Genomic DNA, 14,801 nt, shown 5'->3' with positions numbered 1-14,801 from the left:
TATTAGTCATACTTTCAAGGTCTTCAACTCCGTGCGGAAAACCTAGTACCCGAAGAAGAACGCTGAAGATTGTATTAGGAGCGGTCTGGAGTTTGAAGTTGTCACTTTTGAATTCGGAACTCGTTTAATCTACTGGTACTTCTATCCTTTGTCTCTATATAATGTTTTCCATTATTATGCCTTGTGATATTGTTACCATGATTAGCGAGTAGTTTTCTTTAGTGTATGTTATGATCTAGTCAGTTATAATGCCGAAATAATATTATTGCTTGTGTATGTGTCGAGATGCTTTCCGATTATGCTTTAAACTCAATGGTTTTTCTAACTAATAGAACGTAGTTATTAGCTATATTATTGGGAAGTCGCGAACCCCGATTCAGAGTACACTATCTGTGTCATCCCTTGGTAAGAGAAGTCTATCGGATACAACGTAAGTTTGACTGGGGCACACCAGTTGTAGTAAGTCCACCGAGCCTTGAATTCCGACTGAGGACTCTTTCGTAGTTAGACACCAAGCATATAAACTTCATACGTGCACGTTGAAGCACAGCGGTTGTTGTATATGGAACTCAGTCAGTGCTGATTAGTACACTTTACCATAACGCGGTCTCAAGTATTGCACTCCTCTTGAGGGATTATTGTTAATTAAGGAACTGTTTGTTTGAACACATAAAGGATTGGACCGTTAGGATAACCGAACATGTTCATGGAATTCAAACTTGACTTGGCCATGGTACTCTTTATGGTTGAACTCTTTTTAAGGGCCTAACTATCTTTTAAACCCAATCATTAACGAAAGCATCAAAATACGTCACGTCACTTGGATATGGTAAACCCTGTATTCCATTATGCTTAAGAAAGTTTAGACCTTTGTGGAATGTTAATACGTCACCCAACCGAGTTGCTCAATTAGATGAGCCGTCTGAACGTGTATGCCTGTAGTCAGACTGCACGGGGGTCGGGGGTAAGGGACGTTGCTGTCTATTCAGAATCTTCAAGCCTATCGCATTACTCAGTGACATATCTTATGACAGGGGCGTTTAGGACTAGTGTAATGAATACAAGAACACTACCTATTCATGAGCCAGCATTCCATAATCTCGGCAAAGTAACTGACAAAATCATAGCATGCGCTTGTTTTAACCTTATATGAATTACAAACTAGAATATCGCATTTACTTTACTTTATCTTATAAACTAGAAAACCCAAAAATTAGGTAGCAAACCACTACTCCTGGACCTTAGAATTATCTTAAGCTTAAAATATAGGTTCGATTCTACCGATATCTTAAAAATACAACTCTAGGTCATACTTCCCTTACTCATAATAAGGCCCCGCTTAATATAAATTTAAAACCATTACCATCTTGTTAGTGGTTGATTCTGACGCCTTGTGACCTAACGACACCGTATAAATAAAACCGTCCATTTCGGCCATATCAGTTGTCTAAGGAGAAGTACAAGGCTTGTAAATCGGATCTCCACGGGATTTGGAGAAAAGTGCTTAGTGAAGCAACAAATCCCGATTAGTGAATCGGGGAGCGGATTAAGGTGGATTAGTTAACATCCACCCGAACCACTATAAATCCTTGTGTTTATGTTCTTTACTTTACTTTCTGCATCATTACAAATATAAACACATCACACATTGGATTGAGTTGACTAATGTGATCAATAATTGTTCATATCGTATTGATCATCGAAAACGTTTCAAAAAAATGTATTAAGTAACTATTCACCCCCCCTCTAGTTACTTATCAATTACTTCTTAAGTTTTTTTTCTTTTCGCAAATTATCAAAAGGAAAAGTATGAATTGCGGCTGTTAAGTTTTTGATGGTATATTATTGTTACCTCGAGCCAGAGTTAACATATGGGATGATTTATATATAATATAAACTTTATTTTAATCAACCCTTATTAAATTAAGTCCATATAATATTTAATGATTCAACGGCTCATTAAGCATTTTATATTTAATTAAATCGTATTTAATTAAACTATATTTTTTGAACTATAGGTTATAATTATATATCAACAATATATAATAATTGGTGTCTAAATGCTTAATGTGTGTGACCACATAGGCTTTTATAAAAGCGGTAGTATAGATTTGTGTTATGACGTGCACACTAAATCAATAAACTCCCACTTATGCATGACATAACATCTAGATTACTATACAGACATATATTGGCGTCTAGCAACACGTCAATGCCATCGAAAATATATAAGTGTTTGTTTCAGCTAAACGAACTATCATTATTATTAAAAATGATATAATGATTGAGTGTCTATTGTCCCTTTATTATAGATACCGAGTTAACATGACACATGGATCTAGTCATTCTCAGTTGTCAACTAATTTTGTTTCTCGATATTGAAAATTTGAACGTGATCACCAAGTTAGAATTGATCATCAATCAATATAGCTTGGATACAGCCGTGTAAATATCCATTCACTTTCATCGAGGGGCCCTGTAGTATCATACTCTCACATAGAGGAATAAATCACATTTTGATTATATGCGTTCCTCATGTACTTCACATCATACCCAATAATGGTCTTTATAACTACCTTGTTCAGGATAACGTTTAACCATATCAAAGTATAATATGTTATACAATCTAAACCAACATATACATCTCAGGTGTAAGGACAAAAAGACATAACCATTATAAGATTCACTATTGACGATGATCCATGAAGTGACATCTCATGATTGGATCATTCCAATATTCATCATCAATGAATACATATCAATTTTGGCTTCAACAAATTAACTATTCATCATCAATGAATTTAACCAAGCATTCATAATAATCTTAATTCACGTTATTCCCATAACATGACCGACTATGAAGATTTTGAATAATCAACAATTATTCATGGATTAAACATGCTAATATAGAACACGATGATATAAATGAAATCGACCATACCGAGTATCTCTAATTCATTTAGATAAAACTGCTTAATTTCCAGAAATATCCAAATAATAAATTACATATGAAAAAGATGTAGTGTAACGAAGTCTAAAACTAATAGCATGATCATCATATTTGTGAAAACACTGAATGGATCCCGTGTTTGTGGACATCCCATATTTGTGGGTTGGTCGGTCCGGCGATCTAACAGGGTTCCACGTTCGTTACACACCTGTCACCGTGTTTCTTCTCCAGTTAAGCTCCGGTGTAAAATTGGAATGAACCATTTGGTGACGGGTCGTTTAGAGCTTAGCGTTTTGGTTGTCGACTCGGTCCCACTGGTGGATTTGAAGCTTCAAGCTTTCTTGATCAAGAATAACGTTACTAGTAACATGATTTCAAAAATGGGTCACTTTGATGCCATTATTGTTTGTGAGAATGTTAGCGGTTTTGAAAGCTTACTTGTATCTAATTCAGATGACTTTGTGTTAGTGCCCCCTATGAAGGATTTGGCTAAGAAATACTTTCGGTTTACTTGGTTGGAACTCAAGGGCATCCCGGTTGCTTATGCTTCGGCAGAGAGTGCTATTAAGATTGCAAGTCTTTTTGGTGATATTTTGAAAATTGCGAGTGTGTCAAGTGCTTTGGGTAATGTTGCACCTTTTTTTGCTTTCGTTAAACTGAAAACCAAAGCATTTGTACAAATTGGTTGAGGTGGATCTTGAAGATGACTTGTTTTTGGTGTGCAATGTTTGGGCTAACGAGTATTGTTCGTCGTCGAAGTTGTTGAGTTTCCTTTTGATTTACTAGCCATTACATATCGCATTGTGCTTGCGGGTCAATTGAAATTGTTTCGGAGGCCTTGAACGAGAATGGTGTAACCGTGGTTCAAAGGGTTGATGATTGTAGTGTTAGTCAAGAGAACATGATTGAGGTTGCAGTTGAAGACTTGGACGACATCAATGAAGGGATAAAAGAATGATGAAGTTTTATAATTGTGAAATGTGTCATTTTTCATTTAATTAAATCAAACGTATCCATTAATCTATTGTTTGAAATGTGTCATTTTTCATTTAATTAAATCAAACTTATCCATTAATCTAATCCGGTATATTTAATTAGTAGTGAAGGTGGCATCAATGAAGGGATAAAGAATGATGAAATTTTATAATTGTGATTGTGATTATTATTTTTATTAATATAAAAACTCTACAACTGAGGGAAACAATAAAAGAAAGCGATGTGGGTTTTAACTATTGTACAATTAAAAAAAGTGGATAACATCCTTTTTCTCTTCATGTTGAGTCCCAAATTCTTCCTTCATATTATAATATTCAGATAATCAATTTTTTAGTCTAACACTTTATTATCAACAACAAAAATACTTAATCCCACATATGTAAAGTATGGAAGAGGTGAGACCTATACAATCTTTTCTGCAACCTAGAATAAAGAAAAATCATTTCTCAACCCTGAATGAAACACTCCAAGAGTGGTGAAAGTCCTTCATCTCTATGTTCGACGGATAGAGAGATTGCTTCCAAAGGGACCTCCGGCCATATATATATATATATATATATATATATATATTGGTAGGATCAAGAGGGAAGTAACCAATCGGTAGGATCAAGAGGGAAGTAACCAATCGGGGGGAAGCAAAAATTATTTTTTTTTTTCGTTTTTTGAAAAAACTTTGTTTACGAACATTATAGATTGGATGAAAATATGAAAATTTAATAAAGACGCTTTGTGATAAATGTTTTTATTTTGACGGAAAAACGCTCGAAGAAGTAATATATAACAATTATCGTGTTTTTCGAGCGTATGTTGAGGTTTTAGATATTAGGGTTTAGATATTAGGGTTTATAGGGTTTAGATATTAGGGTTTAGAAATTTAGGGTTTAGAGTTTAGATTTAGGATTTAGATTGAGTTTTTAACACGAACGGTTTAGAGTTTAGGGTTTAGGGTTTGGTGTTTTGGGTTTATGAAATAAACCCAAAACACCAAACCCTAAACCCTAAACCCTAAACTCTAAATCGGGCTAAATTTTACTTCACAAAACATGAAGAAAAAAAAACGTTAACATTCTTCACGAACAATATTATCTTGAATGTTATTTTTGTCGATCGTTTTCCCGCCAAAATAATAATATTCATCACGAAGTGTCTTTTCTAAATGTTCATATTTTCATCCAATCTATAATGTTCGTGAAAAAGTTTTTTCAAAAAACGAAAAAACAAAATTTTTTTTGCTCCCCCCTCTTTTCCCGATTGGTTACTTCCCCATTGATCATATATATATATATATATATATATATATATATATATATATATATATATATATATATATATATATATATATATATATATATATATATATATATATATATATATATATATATTTTGTCAAATAGAACAAAGGTTATCAAATCAAACTGATAATTATAATAATCACATATGTTTTGTTTCGATGCATTTACCAACTTAAAGTATAATTTTGTTGCCTTGTTGGATTCAATAATCAGAGTGTCTTCTATTTTAATATGTTGCATCATTTAGCGAGGATCAATAGATTGTACGTTAATCTCTCCTCGAGGTTCAAATCAATTTTAAAACAGAAATAATCACAGATGTTTTTGATTTAATAACGATACATCACAGATGAATGAAATTAACGTCATTGTAATAAATAAATACGGATGCAACTTTTAGAAATTAACATCATGCACAAAAAAATTCAAAACGACACCCTCAAAAAAAAAAATTCCAAAACACCCCCTCCAACAATGTTAGAATTGCAACTTTTTAGGGGTAAAAAGCGTAAAATAACTATTTTATTAAAAAAACTAAAATAAACTCCACGCAACCTTATAACGGTTGTATCTTCCCGCTCGAGACGAGTTAAATTTTTTCGACTTCACTGTACAATTCGAAATAATTTTACGAACACAACGAAACTAACTACACGCAAAACGGGCATTTTACAAAAAAACATTAAATATTTCGGGCTATCTTTTATACACATAGATACACGTATAATAAACACCCCATACTAACTACGTCATATCGATGGTTCTGTTTTCCATTTTACTCTACCTTTCTGTTTAATATAATATCCATAAAAAAATTCACCCAACTTTTTGACGGGATTTATCTTTTTCCTAGATGCGAGTCAAGTTCATCCGTTACCAACTTTCAACTCGAAATAATTTTACCAACAAAAAGCAACTAACTATATTCGAAACATAGTATATTTTTTGGTGAGTTGGTACGCGAAACGACCTGGATTCAAGCCCTTCTTACCCCTTTCCCCCCTTTTGTTCGTAATTTTTTCCTCCACTCTCATTCAACAAAAAGATATTAACATGTTCCGCTGCAACGCGCGGATCAAATTTCTTGTTTCTATATATATATATATATATATATATATATATATATATATATATATATATATATATATATATATATATATATATATATAATTGACGAGATCTATTCCAACGAATTTTTGATCTGGTTAAAACATAACATATTGGTACCAAAAATAATGGCATACAAAAGGTATGTAATCTAGGGTGAATGATTGTAGACTTTTGTATAGAGTTGTAGGCTTAGGTTTAGATTTATGAATTAGAAAGAGTGGTGAATAATTGCAGACTCTTGTAAGACCACTTCTAACTATGACATACTTTTTCATTGTCACCTTATCGCTACATCAGCTTTCTCTATCCACTTCCTCACCACTTCCACTCATGACACTCCCATAGCACACCATGACATACTTTCTCAATATTTATTATTATAATAATAATAATTATTATTATTATTGTTATTATTATTATTATTAATTAACAAATAAGTAAACAACACTTTTATTAAGTGACATGAATACGGTTACATTTTTATTGTAAAAAAAACATAATAAAAAATTACATAAACTTAGATATAAATTAAAAACTATAAAACTACTCGTCATCTTCATCACATTGGTCGTCCTCGTTCGTTTTCTTCTTCGTCTTCGTTTTCTTCTTTGTATTCGTCTTCGTCATCGTCATCATTTTCGGTTGTACCGGAAGATCCCACTTGTGGCACGTGTCAAATTGTAAGACCCAAGTTCGAAATGTGCACCTTGTAAATAAAATAAAAGCTGGCGGCTTCTGTTTCAGCATGGAGCCGCGGCGCGGCCCTTTAGGGGGCGACGCGGCTAGCGTCAGGTGGAAATTCCTTGTCTTATTTAATTTAAATGAGGGGTAGTTTGGACTTTTCACTTGAGGCCGAATTTATGGCCATTAGGAGGCTGGTTTGGCTCATAATTTCACATTCACCAATCTTATCTTCTCCACTTAAATTCTAGAGAGAGAGAGAAAGAGTTTTAGTGTGAGGAAGCTTAAATCAAGGAAGAAGGAGCTTGTTTCGGGTTTAAGCTCGTGTGTTAAAGTTGTTCATCTAGTCACTAGCTACGTTTTGATAGTGGTGGTATGTCCTAACCTTGATTTTCCTTACTTGATTTATTTAAGGGTTATGGTTTGGGTAAATGATGAACATAAAACCCATTGTTGGTGATTTTGGGGATTTTTGGTAAGATTGGGTCATGGGGACTCAAGAAGAACTAACCAAGGGTTTTAAAGAGATAATTGGTGTTATGAGTCTTAAATGGTTAGTTAATCACTAGCACACTTGGTTGTTAAGTGAACGGGTGTTATTTGGGTTAGTGGATGACCCAAATGGGTATGTTAACCTTGAAATGGGTCAAGAGAGTCTTTGGTGTCCTAAATTGTCTAGTGAGTATAAAAATGCACTAAACTTGTGATTATAAGTGTATTAAGACCATAACCAATTAATGTTAGAGATTTGGCGTAATCTCGACCTAGTGTAGGGTTAAGGGTGCAAATGGGTCACATTTGCACTATCAGTTAAAATGACACTAGGATGGTGAGTGAGTTGGTTGACCAACTTGATTGTGTGATTGATTATATGCATAATGTAATAGGTACGTTACATTGAAGGTTGCAAGCTCGGTTATCATTCACAAAAAGCGTTAAGGTGAGTGGAATAATTATATGCATAAGTATATAATGTATTTATTTGTGTAGCGTGAAATGTGAAGTGTCGAGGTGCTAAGACGCCACGTCTCTCGTGACGAGTGAAGTGTCGAGGTGTTAAGACACCACTCCGGAATGTTTGACGGGTGAAGCATCGAGGTGTTAAGATGCCATCCGGGAGTGAAGTGTCGAGGTGTTAAGACGCCACTCCCGAAAGTAAAATTGACGGGTGAAGCATCGAGGTGTTAAGATGCCACTCGGGGTGAAGTGTCGAGGTGTTAAGACGTCACTCCGGAATGTTTGACGGGTGAAGCATCGAGGTGTTAAGATGCCACCCGGGAGTGAAGTGTCGAGGTGTTAAGAAGCCACTCCCGAAAATAAAATTGACGGGTGAAGCATCGAGGTGTTAAGATGCCACTCGGGGTGAAGTATCGAGGTGTTAAGATGCCACCCAGGGGATTAGTGATACGAGGTGTTAAGTATACTTATGGATGTTATGAACTCCGATGGTCTTTCGTGAGTACCATTCCCTTGTGTGATTGGTTAACCATGGTTTTGTGTAGTAGTATAGCATATTAAAATGTTTGAATTATATGCTAATGTTTGTGCTAGCTCGTGGTATTGGAGATTTAGCTTTATGCTTTGCGATGGTATGCTATTTTAGTTTGCTAGCGTGTATGCGGTAAATATGTAAGTGATTGCAATTAGGTATATTATATATGTATGCGTATAATTATTGCATTCACTAAGCATTTTGCTTACTCTCTCGTTGTTTACTTTTTTAGGCTCCTGCGTGGATAAAGGCAAGGGTATTTGCTTGGACTAGCGGGTTCCTTAATGATTATGCTAGTGTATTGCTTTTAAAGTTTGACATAGGTTTGGGTAGTTTAACCCCAAACACCATGCTCGAGTTTTTGTTTGGTATTTAAACTCGTGGGTCGAAACTCATATTTTTGAATTGTAATGGGCAAATGGTGCCCGGAGGTCATTTACTCGAATGGGAGTCTTAAAACTTGTAAAACTTAATTTAGTTATGTGGCGGGAGCCTTTTGATTGATGTTTGTCGCTTAACTCATTTTATCAGGACTTGTATAAATCTATATAATCGGAATCAGCAAATCAGTGGAGCCGCGCCGCGGCCCTATGGGGCGCGCCGCGGGATATAGTGTAAACTGTTAACAACCGTTTTATAATGTTGATGACTTTCACCATATCAGTCGAGCCGCGCCGCGGCTAAGCAAGGCGTGCCGCGCCTTGGTTCAGTCAGCCTTGTTTTGTAAAAAATAAAAATGTGTGTCGATTTCGGGTTGGGTTGTTACAAGTGGTATCAGAGCATGGTCTAAGGGATTTAAGCGACTTGAGGTAGGTGCCTAGACTTAGACTTTATCGTGTATACGTTTTATGCGGGACTTGTAGGAGAAGGGTCGGACCGGGATTGATTAGTGCCTAGGCTTAGGTGAACTAACCTTGTGATTAATTGCTTTGTATTGTGTTTACAATCATCAAGCAAGATAGGCGTTGTACTAGCAAGTTAATGCGACGTGCTCGCGTAACAATGACTAGTTACCATTGTTACAGGTGCAAATCGTGTTAAGCAAGCAATGTATGACGAGTATTGAGCAAGATGGGGTGGTGTGATGTATGTGTGTCGTTCTCCTTTGTTTCATTGTTTAACCTATTCCGTTTTATAGAATGAAGATGAGAAATGGACATGATACCGATAATGGAGGCACGAGCGAGGACTCCGAATTCACGGCCAAAGTTGAGGCCATTCTTTAAAAATCAAAAAGCGAAATTTCTCGCGGATGTCCAAAGGTCTTCCAAGACTCGGTTGATGGGCAAGTAACCGAGTTAATCAATGAACAAATGAATGCCGCGATCAAAGAGGCATTAGAAGCTAGAAACATTTATCCTCGTGGTGAAGGGGGTAATGGTAATGGTGGACATGGAAGGTGAGACTTCCATTACAAAAACTTCAAGGATGCTCAACCTCCTATGTTTAATGGGGTGAGAGATCCGTTGAAGAGTACATGTTGGGTTTCCGACATCGAGCGGGATTTTCGTACCGCGGAATGTCCTCCCGAGAAGAAAACGAGATATGGTGCTAGCATGTTGTGTGAAGAGGCGAAGTTGTGGTGGGATGATAAAATTCAATTGTATGGTGAAGAACAATGTATGAGCTTGTCGTGGGAAGAGTTTAAAAGCGAGTTCTTTGATGAATACCGAACTCAAGCCGACCTTAATACAATCCGGGACGAGTTGCGCGATTTGCGACAAGGTTCGATGGACTTGGTTACCCTCAAGTCTACCTTCTTGTCAAAGACTCATTTTTTTCAGGAGTATGTTGGTGATGACCGAATGTTGATACTAGATTTTTATCGTACCTTGAGCGATGAATTGAAACGTAAGATTCGTCGGGGAATGGCTAAGTCTTTTGAAGAGTTGTATGATTTGGCTCGGGGTTTTGAACCGGAAGTCCCGAAAAGAAGTGATTTCTCTTTTTCAAAGAGAAAGTTAGAAGGTTCTAGTCATTCGAACTTTTCAAGCAAAAAGAACAAGAAAGGTTCTGAAAGTGCCAATAGCGTGAAGAAGGGTGCTTTCGGGGGTTTTTCTTATACGTGCTACAATTGTGGACAAAAGGGTCATATGGCTCGTGATTGTCCAAACCCATCTTCTACAAACAAACTCACATGTTTTAATTGTCAAAAGCAAGGACATCGAACGACGGAATTGTAACATCCCGCCTTTTTCCGGTTACTTTCCGTTTAACTATTTTAAAGTCCGTTATATATTTATAACATCTTTCGTTAATACGCGTTTTAAATTATCTCGATTAGGTAATTCACGCACCCGATTCAAACTTGAGGGACTAAACTTGCCAAAATTCCAAAATGGTGACTAGGTCAAAGGAGTCAAACTCCTCTCACCCATTCATTTCATCTTCTCCATCTTTCTTCTTCTTCTTTTTCTCTCAAAAACACCAACAAGAATTCATCATCTAAATTCGGATTAGGAAGTTAGCAACAAAACAAATTACAAATTCGTGATCCTTGCATCTTCCTCTTCGATTCCATACCGATTTCATTACATTTGGGTAACTTTCTAAAATCACTAGATTTTGTGTTCTTGATGTTTTTAACTTATAAAAGTGTTAATTAGTGTCTATGGCTCAAGTCTAACATGAATATATGAATTGTATGCTCGATCTTGTTGTTTTGAAGTAACTAGCATGAACTTGAATTTTGGTGTGTTGTTCTTGAGTTTTGGATGATCATATGTTGTTAGATGTTAAAAGTTCATGTTCTAATTGTGTTCCTAGTATCACTAGCTTCAATTTGATGTGTAGGTCACTTTAGAAAAGTTCATGAACTTGATTTATGATTTTGGTGAATTTGGGTTAGGGTTTAATGAACTTGAAATGGACTTTTGATGCATTGAATGCCATGGATTATTATTGGTAAGTGTTTAGTTGGATTGTATGCTTGATTACCTTCGAAACGGCATATCATTCATGTAAATTGGTTGCCCGAATCATTGAATTACATTTATGAACTTGTATGCAGTTAATGTTAAGCATTAGATGCGGTTTTGGTTGTTGTAATAGGTAGATTGATTGATGAAATGTGTTTAGTTGTTTTCCTCGTCAAATTACCTTCCCAATGGTATAAGATACTTGTCTTGGTTGTTTGCGGATCATAAAATGTGTTAGCTTGGTTTTTGGTTCGTGCACTTAGGAGTTTCTGCATCAGACTTGAATACCAATCTGTACGCCGTCCCAGATTTCAAAGCTGGACGCCGTCCAGATCTTTTGACGCCGTCCCAGCCTTCAAAGCTGGACGCCATCCAAACAATCTGGACGCCGTCCAGATACACTGGCAGGCTTCTGTCTTCGTTGGTCATTTTTCGAAAAATGTTTACTATGCTACGCACCTCCGATTCACATGTAACTTGTTCTAACGTGCTCATATATGATTAAAAACCTCAGAGAAATAGTTCGGGACCCGACCTGAATGTGTTGACTTTTTCGTTGACTTTGACCCGACCAAGTTGACTTTTAATCAAACTTAACCAAATGTTTGTGCAAATCGTTCTAACATGCTTTTATACTCGTATCTTGCATGAAACATGACAATTTGACTCACATGTTGTAGTATTCGAGTCGTAACGAGCCATAGGACTAATTGAACATCTTTGACCTATCGTGTTTACCGTTATTGATACAACCTATTGTTTAGGTCAAGACTAGCATTGTTCTTTGCACACGTTTACTTGTTGAAGTACTTTACTACTCGTGCACTCAAGGTGAGATCATAGTCCCACTTTTACTCTTTTGAAACTTACATTTGGGATGAGAAAACATAAACGTTCCTTTTTTAACTAAGTGAACACAAGTACAGGAAAACAAACATTCTACATACGAGTTTAGAACAAAAATCCTCAATTCGATTATCATTAGTTACACTTGCCAGGTGTAAGCGAGAACTTATGTTATATGGTCATATGGGTTTGACAAACCCTCATTCAAACGGTTCCCTACCGCTTACGAATGAAATATATTTTCGAGAAACAGTGTATGTTCTAGCACTAAGGTGATGGGGTTCTATGGAAGGAATGTTAAGCATTGATAATTGGGTGCTCGTGATAACAAATTTTTGGAATGGTTAACTATTATTGAAATGTTATAAATCTTGTGGTTCATTTGTACTTACTTACTTAAACCTATGTTTTCACCAACGTTTTCGTTGACAGATTTCTATGTTTTTCTCATGTCCTTGAATGATACATGATACATGCTTCCGCTCATTATTTTGATACTTGCATTGGATGTCGAGTATATATGCATACATGGAGCGTCTTTTGGCTACTTTTAAATTGTGTCGCATAAGTTTCATTTGTACTTATAACTTTGTAACGTAACTTGTGGTGGAACTATTCTTGTAAACTTTGAACAATCTTTACATTTGAAATGAATGCGACATATCTTTTGGTCAAACGTTGTTTTAAAGACTTATGACCACGTAACGGGACCTAAGTAGACGGCGCCGTCAATGACGATTTTGTCGGGTCGCTACAGATGGTATCAGAGCGTTGGTTGTAGGGATTTAGAGTTCATTGGTGTCAACCTCGAGTCATAGGGTACATTGGTGAGTCTAGACTACAACCGGCATATAGACTTGAAGTAGGAATTACTTGACTACTTGTGCATTTATACTCGAACGCTTCTACTCATATCTACTCTTAGTTCATCTTAATCTCACGTTGTTAAATTTGATTGACACACCACCTTGACTATATGAAATGATGTCGAATGCACATATGAATCAGGGTAATATAATTTCCGGGATTATATTACGGTGACTCATATGAACGTTCCGACATTGTGGCATAAAGAATTTAAGGCGAGTCAAGGAAAATTTTCTCTCTATCTTTATTCCATATCACGGTTAGTATTATTTAGAATACTAACCAACGGTATTCTTTTGTTTTGAAGGAACAATGCCTCCTCGCCGTGCGCCACGCCGTGAAACTCCCGAACAAGCTCTACAACGCATGATAGCCACCGCCGTAGATGCGGCCATGGCTGGTCACTCATCCAACAACAATAATAATAACAACCACAACAACAACAACAACAACAACAACAACAACAACAACAACAATGGAGCCGGTAACTCAAACGAGGGATGCTCCTATAAAGCTTTCATGGGGTGCAAACCTCACACTTTCGATGGAACCGGAGGACCGGTTGCTCTCACTCGATGGTTTGAGCAAACGGAAGCCGTTTTTAGCATAAGCGGTTGTCGGGACCAAGACAAGGTCAAGTACTCCACTCACACTTTCTCCGGCGTCACTCTCACTTGGTGGAACACCTATGTACAATCGGTGGGTACCGATGAAGCCCACGCTCTCTCTTGGTCCGATTTGAAAGGAAAGATGATCACCGAATACTTTCCGCGCGAGGAAACGCGAAAGCTCGAACAAGAGCTAAGAACTCTAAAAGCGATCGGAAACGATCTCAAGGCCTATAATCAACGATTTTCTGAACTAGCCTTGATGTGCCCAAACCTTGTGAACCCCGAGTCTTTAAGGGTTGAACTTTACATGGATGGTTTTCCAAAGAGCATCAAACACGGAGTAATGTCATCCAAACCCCCTAATCATCAAGAAGCTTTGAACATGGCCCGCAAATTGATAGAGACGGTGGACGAAATCGTAGTACCGGCACCTAAAGCCGAGGACAAGTCGGGTAACAACAAAAGAAAATGGGAAGCTCCCCAATCAAGCAACAACAACTTTGCCAAGAAATCTTTCACCTCCGACGGCAAGAAGGGTTATGCCGGAAATCTACCTCTTTGCAACAAATGCAACAAACATCACTTTGGCGAATGTAGTAAGCTAATTTGCCATCGGTGCCAAGGAATTGGTCATAAGGCCAACGATTGTAAAAGTGCCACTCCCGTCGCTCGAAAGTGGCCCAATGCACCAAAGACGGGCACTTGTTACGAATGTGGCCAAACGGGTCATTATAGAAATGCATGCCCAAAGAAGAAAGATAACCCCAACACGCGCGGCCGAGCTTTCAACATCAACACCGAGGAAGCCCGGGATGACACTGAACTAGTCACGGGTACGTTTCTTCTCAACAATTCTTATGTCTCTTGCTTATTCGATTTGGGTGCCGATAAATGCTTTGTATCCAAGACTTTGACTCATTCTTTTAGCACTCCACCTCTTCCATTAGATACCACTTATACCAATGAAGTGGCTAACGGGAAACTATTAAGTGCCGACATATATTACCGGGGGTGTACGTTAAACATTTTGGGTAAGGA

Source organism: Rutidosis leptorrhynchoides, chromosome 8 (assembly GCF_046630445.1).
Source record: "Rutidosis leptorrhynchoides isolate AG116_Rl617_1_P2 chromosome 8, CSIRO_AGI_Rlap_v1, whole genome shotgun sequence".
NCBI classification, from domain to species: Eukaryota; Viridiplantae; Streptophyta; class Magnoliopsida; order Asterales; family Asteraceae; genus Rutidosis; species Rutidosis leptorrhynchoides.
This window is presented reverse-complemented; position numbering follows the sequence as displayed.